Source organism: Sus scrofa, chromosome 8, assembly GCF_054392235.1.
Source record: "Sus scrofa isolate SSC_HxYL_T2T_F1_AM1 chromosome 8, Sscrofa_HxYL_maternal_Yorkshire_Landrace_v2.0, whole genome shotgun sequence".
NCBI lineage: Eukaryota > Metazoa > Chordata > Mammalia > Artiodactyla > Suidae > Sus > Sus scrofa.
This window is the reverse complement of record NC_139390.1, coordinates 57,512,501-57,526,935: the sequence shown is the minus strand read 5'-3', so window position 1 is coordinate 57,526,935 and position 14,435 is coordinate 57,512,501.

Below are 14,435 nucleotides of genomic sequence, written 5' to 3'. Positions count from 1 at the left end.
CCCCAGAACCTGCCTGGGGAGCGCGGTGACAGTCACTCCCTCACAGGCCTGCACGCCCAATCTCCGGTGAGAGAGGGACACTCCCAGGCCTCTGAGCCACCGGAGCTGTCGCCGCCAGTGTCGCCAGCCTCCCGGAACTCTGACTCAGGCCGGATGGCTGAGTCACATCCCTCGCGAAGGTCCCCAAAGCTGCAGAGGGAAGGGACGATATAAAAGCGGACACTAGATGGCACGCGACAACCGCCACCAACGTCACCAGGACAGATCCGGAAGGCCGGCCGGCCGGCGGCGACACAACGACACAGCGCCGGCCACCCAAATGCCCGAGCTCTTCCCGGGGCCGAGGCGCCAGGCGTCCTGCACGACCGCGAGGCTTCCACTACGGAGCTGCCTCCTGGCAAGGCACTGCGTGGCGTGATGGCAGCAGATGGAAAGAGGGGGGCGGCGGCGGCGGCGGCGGCGGCGGCGGGGAAGGAGCTGGGAAGAGGTTCTCGCTGTTGCCTAGAAGGAGCCGCGCTCGCTCCCCCAAGCATGTCCCTTCCTGGGCTTGGGAATTCCAGAGAGAAGCCGGCGCGGTGAGGGTGGCACTAGCGAGAGAGATCTCAGGTTCCCCTCCACCTTCTCTTCTCTCCCCCACCCCCACCCCACCTCCCTGCACGGAGCTGGAGGAGGGAGGGAGAGAGGGAGGGCGGGAGGGTAGGCGGGGACTGGCAAAAACGAAACCCGGCAAGCTCTCGGAGAACGACAACGCAGGAGTCGGTATACCTGCCACCCTTACCGACGGAGACGGTCTGTCAAAAGCAGACAAGCAAAGCCCAGAAGCTTAGGAAGGGAGAGAAGGATACAGTCGATCCTAGGAAAGTGGAAATGAAAATCTCTCTCTGCATAGACTGAGACAAAGTCCAAAGAGAACAAATGGCTGCCTGGGGCAAATGCTCTGGTGGTCAGGTCATAGAAACATGGATTTCAGCATGACTGACCAACCACAACGGAGGGAAAGTACAACGCAACACTATGAGTGTGTGTGTATGTGTGGGGGGGTGAACTGAAATCTCATCCAAAACAAAACAAAACAAAACAAAAAAAGGAAAACAACCCCCCCCCCAAAAAAAACCCAAAAAACAACAACAGATGAAGAAGAAGAAGGAAGCCCACGACCAACAGGGTCAAGGCTCCTGCTTTCTCACCGCGGTGGCTCTGGTTGCCCCTGTGTGGTGCAGGTTCCATCTCTGGCTCAGGAAAAACTTCCACTTGCTGCCCGTGTGTGTGGCCAAAAAGTAAAACATAAAGCTGAAACAGGAGGGAGAGGGGGTGGAGAAAACCCGAAACAAACAATAAACTTTGCAAGTCTCAGGATTGCCATCCTGGGGTAGTGGAAACAAATCCGACCAGGAACCATGAGGTTGCAGGTTTGATCCCTGGCTCACTTGTTGGGTTAAGGATCTGGCATTGCCGTGAGCTGTGGTGTCTGTCACAGACGCGGCTCGGATCCCGCGTGGCTGTGCCTGTGGTGTAGGCCGGCAGGTAAGGCTCCGAACTGACCCCTAGCCTGGGAACCTCCATGTGCTGCGGGTGTGGCTCCCCCCCAAAAAAAAACCAGAAAGAGAGAGAGAGAGAGAGAGAGAGAGAAGGAAAGAAAGAAAGAAAGAAAGAAAAGAGAAAGAAAGAGAGAGAGAGAGAGAGAGAGAGAGAAAGAAAGAGAAAGAAAGAAAGGAAGGAAAGAGAAAGATAGAGAGAGAGAGAGAGAGAGAGAAAGAAAGAAAGAAAGAAAGAAAGAAAGAAAGAAAGAAAGAAAGAAAGAAAGAAAAAGAAAGGAGAAAGAAAGGAAGGAAAGAGAAAGAAAGAAAGAAAAGAAAAAGAAAGAGAGAGAGAGAAAAGAAAGAAAGGAAGAAAGGAAGGAAGGAAAGAAAAAGAAGGAAAAAGAAATCCATCTCGGAGTTCCCGCTGTGCCTAGGTCACAGCTGAGCCTCAAGTTCGATCCCTGGCACAGGAAAGGCAGTGCAGCAGGAAAAAAAAAAAAAAAAAAAGAACAACTCCATCTTGCTGGTTGGGCAGGGGAGATGCAATTGCCGGATGACATTCCACAACTCTGCCAAACTGGCAAAACCACGACGCACTTAGTACAGGAGTCATTGAAGACATGGATGTGAAAGCATCTTCTTGCTATCGATTCATTTCCCACAATCCCAGGAAGAGCCATTGGAACAGGGCTCCCATTCTTGGCACGATATCTTTTCTATGTGTGGGTGGACGCATCTTTTCTCATGGTTGTTTTCCTTTTGACCAAATTTAACTTCAGCCTCCACCATGTCATCTTTTGGGCTCTCAAGCCTGCCATGAGAATATGGTCACCAAAGTCCTCGCCCAGAGGCACCTTTGCCCACCACCAGTGCCGCCGTCTCCCCCCACCTCCTCCTCCTCCTCCTCCTCCTCCTCCTCCTCCTCCTCCTCCTCCTCCTCCTCCTCCTCCTCCTCCTCCTCCTCCTCCAACCCCCGCCAAGCACCCCCCCCCCCCACCCCGCTTTGTATTGTTCAGCTGTCTTGCACTGGTCTCTCACACGGTGGCGGTGTGGTCCTATGCATGATTCCCAACCACATTCAAGTGGACTTCCGGGATCATCATTTTCTGTTTCCTAACTGCACTTTCGTCGTTCTTAGGAGGTTTGCTTCCCTTCCCCCCCCACCCCCCCCCCACCCCGCGCGCGCGCACGCTTGGTGTTGAATCGGAGCTGCATCTGCTAGCCTGAGCCACAGCCACAGCAACGGCGGGATCCGAGCCACATCTGAGACCTTATGCCACAGCTCGCGGAAAAATGCCAGATCCTTAAACCCCTGAGCGAGGTCAGGGATCAAACCTGCCACCTCGTGATTCCTAGTCCGATTCGTTTCCGCCGCGCCATGACAGGAATTCCTTCCTGTGTTCTTTTGGGTCATGGTTGTTTCCAGCTCCACAGAATTCCTCCCCGTGCTCATGTGACATCTGGGATGTGGCGGGTTGGGGGGGGGGGGGCAAGGTTTCGTTCCCCTACAGTCATGCCTTGAAAAAAGTCGTGTACAACGTTTCACATTCCAGATCCAGAAGCTGAATCCGCAGCCGGTTCCATCTCATGAAACCGATCTCCCAGCCCAGGAAAACCAAAGGTCGTGGTTGGAGCCCGTGATAAACCCCAGGTCTGAGTCCCGAGCACTGCTGCTCAGGGAAGATTTCGAGGTGTCAGGGTCCAAGGATCCTCCTGGGCACTTGGAAATGTCTCCGATGTGTGCAGGCAGGCATGAGGATGAGAAGGGGCTAAAGAGGGGCAGAGGGTGGTGATCTCTTGTCGGTGGATGTCAAGGGTTGGCGCTTCCTTTTGTGGATCTCCCGGAAAAGTCAAATGTGGGAGAAAAACTGGACCCGTGAGTTCGAGGAGAGGGATGGCCAGAGAAAACCAGAAGAATTCCATCTGCCGACCATTGGGTAGGTAGGAGGGCAAAAACCGAAACCTCGAGCATGACATGAACAGAACCACATGCTTCTAGCCACCCATAAACCCCGTAAGATAAGATCGTTTCTGCTGAGATACCCTCTCCCTCCCCCCACCCACCCAGGGCGAAGGATCCCTGGGTGGTGGCAGAGGGGCGGCAGCAGTCAGTGGCAGTGGCGGCGGGCATGGAACTTCCACAGGCCCTGGGGACACACCCCCCGCCCCCAGAAACCCCTAGAAGCTTGGAATTCTGATGTCTGTGGTGTGATGACCATAAACACTGGCTTTTGTGCCATGTCTGCTAGAAGATATGGTTTCCATGACAAATAAAGTGATTTTTAGCAAGTTTTTCTCCACTTGAGATGTATTGAAAATACGTCTTCATTCAGGGGGAGGTAGGTGTAGGTGACAGACGTGGCCGCTCAGCTCAGATCGGGTGATCTGGCAGGGCATAGCTCTGGCTGAGGTGCAGGCCAGCAGCTACAGCTCCGATTCTTCGACCCCTAGCCCAGGGAACTTCCATATCCCAAGGGTGCACTCCTAAAAAACAAAAAACAAAATGAACAACACACAAAGAGGGAGCATCTCATCGATGGCAGACCAAATTCCAATGTATATGTATACGTGTACATAGGTATGTACGTATGGATGTGTGTGTGTATGTGTATATTATCGAGAGAGAGAGAGAGAGAGAGAGAGAGAGAGAGAGAGAGAGAGAGGATTTTTTAGAGCCATAACTGTGGCATACGGAAGTTCCCAAACCAGGGTTCGAACCGGCATACATGGATACTAGTCGGGTTTGTTACCACTGAGCCACAACAGGAACTCCCCACATTCCAATATTTAATGAGAAAATACATTTTTGATGCTTTAGGCAACCCTGCAAACACCCTTATTTAAGTGACTGGACTTAACAAAAAGGAATCCCTAGCACCTAGTAACAGAACAAAGATAAAGAAACACAAGGCAGGAATTCCCGTTGTGGCTCGGTGGAAACGAACCCGACTAGCATTGACCCCTAACCTGGGAACCTACAAAATGGCACATGTGAAGCCCTAAAAGAAGACTACACACACACACACACACACACACACACACACACACACGGCACAGACAGATGCGAAAGGAAAAGAAAAGGAAGGAAAAAAGAAAAGGGAAGAAAGAGAGAAATGAACAGGCAGAGCAAGCCATTGTGAATGATCTCTAGGGACAGATATTTTTCTCCAAGCATAATTTTATTTTTCCCCAAGTGATACCAGACCTTCTCTCTCTCTCTCTCTCTCTCTCTCTCTCTCTCTCTCACACACACACACACACACACACTCTCCCTCCCTCTCTCTCTCTCTTTGAAAAAATTTATGTATTTAGTGGAGTTCCCATTGTGACTCAGCAGGTAGGAATCTGACTAGCATCCATGAGAGTGCTGGTTTGATCCCTGGCCTCGCTCAGTGGGTGAAAGATCTGGCATTGCCCTGAACTGTGGTGTAGGTTGCAGACACAGATCGGACCTGGTGTTGCTGTGTCTGTGGTGTAGGCCAGTGGCTCAAGCTCTGATTCCCTAGCCTGGGAACCTCCGTGTGCCGTGAGTGCCACCCGAAGAAAGCAAGGGTAAAAAAAAAAAAAAAAAAAGAAACATAAAAACCTGGATTGGGGAGATCCCATTGTGGCTCATTGGTAACAAAGCTGAGGAGCACCCACGAGGATGCAGATTCGATCCTGGGGTGGGGGGGTGGGGTGCTGGTGCTGGTGGTGCTGAGGTGTGTGCGTGTGGGGTGATAAATAGGTTACCTCTGGCTTCTGGGGGGTGAGAGTCAGCATGGTTTTCCTGCACCTGCTGCTCCTGGGCAATTATTTAGTTTTGGTTTCTTGTTCCTTTGTTTTTGTGGTCCTGCATTGTGGTGAGTACTGGTGTAAGTGGCAGGTTCCTATTTGATCCGACATTTCTTTGGCTCTGGTGTCGGTTGACAGCCATGGTCATGACTGGTGGTGGCTGTTAAGTCTCCAGGAGTTCCACGCAACATTCTGATTGTCTTTCTTCCTTGGGCTTTGGCTGCAGCCTCCCCCTACCCCCTACCCCCCCCCCCCCCCCGCATCATATGGAGGTTCCCGGGCTAGGGGCCGAATCAGACCTACAACTGCTGGGGCGTATGCCACAGTCACAAGCACCATCATATCCAAGCTGCGTCTGCAACCTACACCGCAGCGCAAGGTGATGCCACCAGATCCTAAACCCACTGTGGAAGGCCTGGGATCGAACCTGCAACCTCATGGTTCCTGGTTGGATTCCTTTCCACTATTCCACGACGGGAACTCCTGGGCTTTGGCTTTTGACAGGTGGAGGGACACAGCTTTCTGAAACGGTGGGGCCAGGGCAAGGCATAGAAACATAAGATGGATGTGAGCCTGCGCCTATTCTTTTCTCGTGTGCTGGGAAGATAAGGTGGCTCTTGCCAGCTGGGATTTCATTTCCCCACAAACGATCAGGCTCTTAAGGTATCAGGCAGGGAAGAGGGAGAGTCAGAGTTCCCATTGTGGCTCAGTGGTTAATGAATCTGACTAGGAACCATGAGGTTGCAGGTTCCATCCCTGGCCTTGCTCAGTGGGTTAAGGATCCAGCATTGCCGTGAGCTGTGGTGCAGGTTGCAGATGTGGCTCAGATCCCGCGTTGCTGTGGCTCTGGTGTAGGCCAGCGGCTACAGCTCCGATTGGACCCCTGGCAGGGGAACTTCCATATGCCGCAGGAGCGGCCCTAGAAAAGGCAAAAAGCCGAAGGTGGGGGGGGGGGGGGGACAGAAGAAGAGTGAGAATCACGGTCGGAAGAACATGGGGAAATCGGTGCTAGGTGCCTGGGTGTGTGAGTTCACACGGAATGCTAACCCAGACCCCTGGCCAGCCACATTTGGGGTATCTATCAACTTGACTCTCCACTCTCCAGCTCACCTGGGTGGTGCTGCCCTGCCCTGCCCTGCTCATGTAAGACCTGGCTCCTCCAGGGATGGCTTTGCACCAGAGGGAGACGGGGCAAAGTCACTGAGCTTAAGGTAATTTCTCCAAGAGAGACTCTGGGAGAAGGAGACCAGCTGGGTTTCTGTGTGTTCATTTTTCTTCCTGTCTGCTTGTTTGGTGCAGGCCAGTCCATGTGCCGAGACATTCAGAAACTCTGTACTAGCTGAGACTCAGACCTTGTTCCGAAATAAGCAAAGGGACTTTGAGCTGGGATCACTCCCTGACAAGTAGCTAGCAAAGAAGTTTCCCGTAGCTCTCAGGCCCCATCCCCGCCCTCAGGCGGGTGGGCGTGGGGAGGGGGTGGGGGGGGAGGGGAGGGGCTCGTTCAGGCAGGCAGGCAGGCAGGCAGGCAGGCAGGCAGGCAGGCGCTGGTTCATTAGTCCCGCACCCCCCCACTCCCGGCCCCAGCTGCCCGCCCCACCCCCCACCCCCGGCCGCCATCCCTGCTGCGCCGCCTCTCGCTTCCCAAATCGCCTGGACTCACGCCCGGGAAGGGGGGGAGGGGAGATCAGGAAGATCCAGGCCTCAGGGCCTGGGTTCAATCACTTCATTCAAATGCAGAAACTCTCCAGTCAAGTCAGAGGTGGTGACTTTTCCTGGAGCTTCTCTTTAGGGAAAGTGTTTTTTTTCCCCTCTTTCCCCAATTTCCCTACCCTCAGGCTGCCCCTCGCAGACTGCATGGAGGGGGGTGGGGGAGGATGTGTGCACGAAACTCGCCTCGTGTCAGGCCAAAGGAGCCCCCGCCATTTCCCAACCCGGGAAACCCCGCAAAACTTCTGGAGCATGTTGGCCTTGGTGTGGGAATGGACATCTTCACTTGCCATCTTCCTTTGCACGAGGAGGAGATTTTCATCTCCTGCTGTCTGGGGGCCAGAAAGGAGGGCCAGAGTGTCCCTTTGGTGTGGGCCGGTCCTTAAGTCATTTTACCTCACAGGAATCACCCACACAGGGCATGGAGACACGTTTGGGGTCCGCCTCCTCCGAAACGTCCCGGGAAACCTCACGTGTGAAAAACTGAGCTGGGGAGGTCCCATCGTGGTGCAGAAGTGGAAATAAATGCAACTAGGAACCATGAGGTGGCAGGTTCCATGCTCAGCCTCGCTCACTGGGTTACGAATCCCACGTTGCCATGAGCTGTGGGTAGAGGAGAGTGAGAAGGAGAGGGAGGGAGGGGGAAGGGAGAGATCCTCCATTTATGGAACTGGTTTCCTTGTTTTGAGATGACGTCGCTTTGGTGAAACAGTTGTCAGATGGCCTCTCAAAAGGCGGTGATGTGGATGGGCTCCCCGAACCAGGCCCACAGAAACCAAAGGAACGAAGGGGTTAATCCTTGGAGCCAGAGTTCCCTCCTCTGAAACTGAAACCAAGCTCAAGCCCGGGAGTGCTGGTGTGTTGGAGCCAGAGACATTGTTACAGCTAAAAGCTACTTTGAAATAGTCTCCATTAGGTTATGGCTTGCCTTGGCCCACGAACTTATGACTAATGACTACTGTCGAGTCAGAGTTGTAGTGAACCTGGTGTTTTCTCTACCCTTGAAACACTCCCTAAGGATTGCGCCCCCCCCCCCACCCCGTGGATGAGCAATCTTCACTCCGGAGAGAAGGTCAAAATGCCATAACCCCAAAGACACTAGAAACATTCCATGGACCACCTGACTCCAGCCTTGATGACTTTGAAATGGTCTATCCTAATCTCCTATCCAGGGAGAATGCAAGCACCCTGATGCTTCTAGACAGCTCCGCCACCCCCATGCCCACCATTAAGCTAAACCTATAGAACCCCTTGCTATCCCCTCTCAAGGGAGGACACAGTTTTGAGGTCCTTAGCCTGCTGTGGCCTCCTTAGCCTGGCAAAGCAATAAAGCTGTTCTTTATGCTTCACCCAAAACTCTGTCTCTGAGACTTAATTGGAGCTGGAGTACCAAGGCCGGTTTGGGCTGCCAAACTTTCCTGGAACTTTCAAACTGTTACATATGAAGAACGGAGCCGGTGACTCTGTGTGTGTGTGCGTGTACGTGTGAGAGAGACACAGAGAGACAGACAGAGACAGTGAGTGAGACAGAGAGAGACAGAGGGAAGAGAGAGGGAGAGGGGAAAGTCCCTTCAGTCTTTTGTTTTCTCGGTTTGTTTGTTTGTTTGTTTGTTTTGTCTTTTTGCCATTTCTTGGGCCGCTCCCATGGCATATGGAGGTTCCCAGGCTAGGGGTCGAATCGGAGCCATAGCTGCCAGCCTACGCCAGAGCCACAGCAACGTGGGATCTGAGCCGTGTCTGCGACCGACACCACAGCTCACGGCAACGCTGGATCCTTAACCCACTGAGTGAGGGCAGGGATCGAACCCACAACCTCACGGTTCCTAGTCGGATTCGCTCACCACGGAGCCATGACGGGAACGCCCCTTCAGTCTTTTGAAAGGCCCCTCTGAGAATGCCGTCAGGTGTTGGGGCCAACTTTCCGAGGGGCTCTTAGAGAAATGAACACAGGGTGATGGTTTCACTCTCAGAGACCATTTCTCTGATGTGTTCATCGAGGGACTCCACGGGCTTCCGTTTTCAGGGCCTCGGGACAAGCGATACGTGTTCTCATCCGCAAGGATGCCAGGTCCAAAGGGTGGGAGAAAATGGGAAACGCTGATGAAGAGAGTTGTAGCCAGAGATGGAAGGCAACTGGAAAAACTTCAGGATCCAGTCCAGTTTTCCAGCCACTGAGTTTCTGATTTCTGGAAGGATTTGGGTAGGGAGGAAAAGGTCAAGGATTCTCCATCCCTCTGACAGAGGTATAAGTTACAAAGTAGATGTACAACTTTTGAGAAAAAAACGAACAAACAAAGAAACAACCAAACAAACAATTTTTGTCCCTTTGTCTTTATCAGGAAAAGTGAAAGATGGAGAGAGGGAGGGAGGGAGGGAGGGAGGGAGGGTGGGTTGGATGGATGGATGGATGGATGGATTTGGGGGGCGGGGAGAAGATTCTTAGATCCTAATGACCCAATGCTTTCTCTAGTCCTGGGCCTTTAGGTGATATATCTATATCTATATATCTATATCTATCTGTATACACACACACACACACACACACACACACACACACACACACACACGTAGTTATTTTCTGTTTCTAGGGCTGCACCCATGGCACATGGAGGTTCCCAGGCTAGGGGTCCAATCGGAGCCGTAGCCACCGGCCTACACCAGAGCCAGCACAACGCGGGATCCGAGCCCTGTCTGCGACCTACACCAGAGCTCACGGCAACACCCGATCCTGAACCCAACGAGCGAGGCCAGGGATCGAACCCGCACCCTCAGGCCTCCTAGTCGGATTCGTCCAGCCATGACGGGAACTCCTACATATGTATATAGTATGCATATAGTATATCTTTTTTTAATGCCCACGCCCCAGCCCTATGGAAGTTCCCAGACTCACGGTCGAATCAGAGCTGTAGCTGCGGGCCTACCCCACAGCCACAGCAACGCGGGATCCTTAACCCACCAAGCGAGGCCAGGGGAGGGATCGAACCCACATCCTCACGGATCCTAGTCGGGTTCATTACCGCTGAGCCCTGATGGGAACTGCAGGGGACATCTTTTTTTTTTTTTTTTTTTTTTTTTTTAAGATGTAAGTTTGTTGTGGTTGTTGTGGTTGTTGGTTGTTGTTGTTGCTTTAGCTCGGCATACAGTGGGCTTGCTTACAATGTTGTGTTCGTTTCAGGTGTACAGTCAAGGGGATTCAGTGATCCATCTACATCCATCTATCCCTCCGTTCTTTTTCAGCGTCTTTTCCCCTCTAGGTGATTCCAGAATATTGGGCCATTCCTTCCTTGTGGGTGGGAACACCAGCGTGAAAAAAAACCATCACGGGGGAGTTCCTGTCGTGGCACCATGGAAGCGCATCCGACGAGGAACCTTTGCAGGGAAGGGTGTGGGTTCGATCCCTGGCCTCGCTCAGGGGGGCGGTAAGGATCCGGCAGGCAGTGCCGTGAGCTGTGGTGTCGGTCGCAGACGCGGCTCGGATCCCACATGGCTGTGCCTGTGGCGTAGGCCAGCAGCCGTAGCTCCGATTCAACCCCTCGCTTGGGAACTTCCATATGCCACGAGGGCAGCCCTAAAAAGCAGAGGGGGGAAAAGAAATCATGAGGGCGGGGGAGAGGGATCCATGAGGAGGATGGGATGAACATATACACACACAAAAGAGTCTCTATCCAATAGACGACGAACAGGGACCCCTACGCCACCTTCTGGAATCCAAACGCCAAAACCACAAAGCAGAGTTCCCGCCATGGCGCAGTGGAAATGAGTCCGACCAGGAACCATGAGGTTGCAGGTTCGATGCCTGTCCACCTCGCTCAGTGGGTAAAGGATCCGGTGTTGCCGTGAGCTGTGGTGTTGGTCCCAGACGCGGCTCGGACCTGGCATTCCTGTTTCTGTGGTGTAGGAGGTCAGCAGCTAAAGCCTCCGATTCGATCCGTCATCTGGGAACCTCCATATGCCGTGGGTGTGGCCCTCAACACACACACACACACACACACACACGCACGCACGCACGCACGCACACACGCACACGCACACGCACACGCACACACACACACACTCTGGAACCCCCTAAATGGGAGAAAACCGGACACAGTAGTTTTTTAGGGGTCCAGTCTCTGTGACAGGTGAGGATATCAGGCTTGCATCGAGGGAGGGAAGGCTTCACCCCACGCAGAAAACACACCCACCTACCCACCGACCGACCTTCCTTCCTTCTTTCCTTCCTTCCTTCCTTCCTTCCTTCATGAGAGAACAGTTGGATGACCCATCCTAAGTGTCGGTTGAATGAAGTCTAGTTACCAGGGTTCAGAGTGGGGGAGGGAGAGGGGTAGGAAGTCTGAAGCCTCTGGCGACTCTCCGAAATGTTCTCCCCCCAGGGTGACAGAGCCAGCAGGTCAGGCACTGCCTTCTCTAGAAACCTTCCTGCCCATGTCCAAGGGGGTGTGGGGGGTTGGGGGTGTGGGGCAGGGAGTGGGCCAGGGAGCCTGGAGAAACCCAGACCACCAAGCGGCCATTCTCCCATCGCCCCGACTGTTTGTTGAATGAACATAATGGACGTGATCCAAGTCTGCCACGCCGCCGCCGCCGCCGCCGCCGCCGCCACCACCACTTTCTCCATCATCTCCCCCACCCCCTTGCCTGCAGCCATCTTTGAAAAGGCTGCTGTTGTGGCTGCCTTTGCATGAAAGTGAGTGAGGACCCCTCCCTAATACGGAGTGTTTCAGTCCCTGGTGTCTCTGACAGCTCGCTCATGTATTGGTTGTGAACCATCTTGCCTTGAGGATTTGGAGGATTCGTGAACATTGCAGGAGCCATGGGAGCAGTGAAGTCCTTATCGCCAACCCGACACCCCCCCCCCCCAAATTTCGTGGCAGGGAGCACACTTTTCTTTCACCCAAGAGATTTATTTCCTGCTTTCTGAAGAGAGAAGGAAAGGAGGGTCAGAATGGTCCTCTGGTGTCTGGTGTCCTGTCCCTTTCATTGCACACACTCCTAGTGCCACTGCGGGAGGCACGTTCGGGGCGCGGGGTGGGGTGGGGGTGGGGGACCTGCTGCACGCACCCGCCCCTCACTTTCAAATGCGAAACTCAAGGAGGATGTGAATGTCCTCCATGCCACCGATCAGGTGAACGGGATGGCTTTCTAGGGAAATCCTGGTGTTTCCTTTCACTGCCATGACGAACACCCAGAAACAACCCTGTAAGTTCATACAACTTTGTCAGTCAACTGTATTCCAATAAAATGAAAAAGCAAGACACAGACACACCCACACGCACACACACACACACGCGCGCGCACACACGCACCCCAACCCAGAACCAAACACCCTCTCCTGAAATGGGGGGGCGGGCCCACCGGAGAATGAGCAAGAGAATTCCAGAGTCGGTAGGAAAGTGTCATCTGCAGCGGTGTGAAAAACCCCAAGCTCTTTTCTTCCTGTCAAGGTGAATAAACTTTGTTAATGGGAGTGGGTGCCCTCAGTGTGCCCTCCGAGAGGAAAGGCAGGGAGCATTTTCTCCCTGAAGAGCTTAGTGCTGTCATAGCACTGACGGACAGGATGAACGATCGGTGAGAGGTGGCAGCAGCAGTGGTGGCCGCCTGCACTGCCTGGGCGGATTGGAAACATAGACGAGCCACCAAGACTGCGTGTGACACCCCCGTGGGCCACCCCCCCCCCCCCCCGTCTGTACAGTGACAAGAGTCCTTTGGGGGAAAAGGGAGGGTGGGTGCTCTTCCAGTGTGTCTGTCTGCATTCACCAGGTGTGGGAGAGAAGACAGATGTTTGTTTCCACTATCGTTCGGAGGACTTGCCCAAGAGTACCACGTCCCCCCAAAGATAGCACCGGAAGAGAGATGCACGAGGTTTCTGAATGCATGCCGTGGGTGCTCCAGGCTGCCTCCAGGCCGCCCCCTCGCCCTCGCCCTCCCCCTCCCCCTTGCCAGAGGCAGACGTTCCTTGAAACAGCTGGCTTTGAACTTGGGCTTCTAGAGGAAGGTTTTTCTCCTGCTTTCAAGACGGGAAGAAGAGGGTGTCCGTCTCACATCCGTCCTTTCCAGAGGGCCCTGGATTCCAGATCCTCCACATGCCAGCGCCAAAGCCGAAGCGGTCGGTCTGGGGGTGCCCCATTCGGGTTCCCTCCCCACACACCTGCACGCGCGCGCGCACACACACACACACACACACACGCACGCACCGGGAACAGTGTGATCTCCCACGCCCCCGAAAAGCTTCAGAATGGCCTCAGTCCGAGGCAGTAGACCTATGTATGTCCTCACACCTGTTCAAATAATGTCTGCCCTCAGCCCCACCATCCCCTGCCTCTTTTAAGGACAAAGGCACTGTAGGTTTCCCTGGGGAAGGGAGACTCCATGGCATGTAAATCACAGTCTTAAGGAAAAGGATAATAGCATATGCCGGGGGGGGGGGGGGGGGGGGGAGAAAGAAGGGGGGGGAGGGGGGGGACCCGCGGTGGTGTGCTTGTGAGGGAGAGAGACAGAGACAGACAGGGAGGGACGGAGGATAGGCAGACAGTGAGAGGCAGAATCAGAGGGAGAAAGAGGAGGAGGGGAGAGAGACAGAGAAAGTGAAACAGAGCTAGGTATAGAGGACGCTGTGGCTGGGTCGGATTCTGCGTGTTCTCAGTGAAGTCGTCCTAAGGCCTCTGGAGGTCCAGATCACTGCTTGGGGCCGGAAGTCTGTCTGCCCTTCCCTACCCATCTGAAGAGCTGTGGTTTGGGCTTTCCAGCCGGGAACCCCTCTTTCTGCCTCTTTGTCCAACACACAAGGTTCGTGGGACCCAGAAATCCCATTCTGAGAGCACCCTAGGAACAGTCCTTTCCATACGGCGCAGGAGGCCCCTGTGCCAAGAGATCCAAAGTCTGGAGCCTCTGTTCTCCCCCCCCCCCCCCCTTCCCTCCACGGACAAAATCTTGCCTTGTATTCCTTTTTTTCTCAGGGACTCTGAAGGACATGTATCATTGTACAACCATGGGGAAGATGCTTCCATTCCCTCTGGAATGATGGATGTGGTCGCATGTCTCAAGGAGGCTCCAATTCTTTGAGCAGGACTCCCGATGGTGCCATCCCATCGTCCCTCCCCTCCCCTCCCCTCCGGCTCGCTCGGTCACGGTTCCCCTCCTTTTTCCTCCCCTCCAGGTTATCTTCAGGTCTGCCGCCCACTTGTAACTCCTCCCCCACTTGGAAGTGGCCTCTTCCGGCCCCGAACTTGGTCGTCCCAGGCCCACCCCGGGAGCCATCTGGCGGACCTTTTCGGAGACTATAAAAAGCAGCCTACGGCAGGGGGCGTCGCAGGACCAACGAACGCATCGGGATGGATCGCTGTGTGGCGACATGGATTCTCCAGGCAGGGCAGGCATAAGGCCTGGACTCTTTCCTCCTGGAGCCCATTTCTTCATCCGTGGCCTTGAAGACGAACC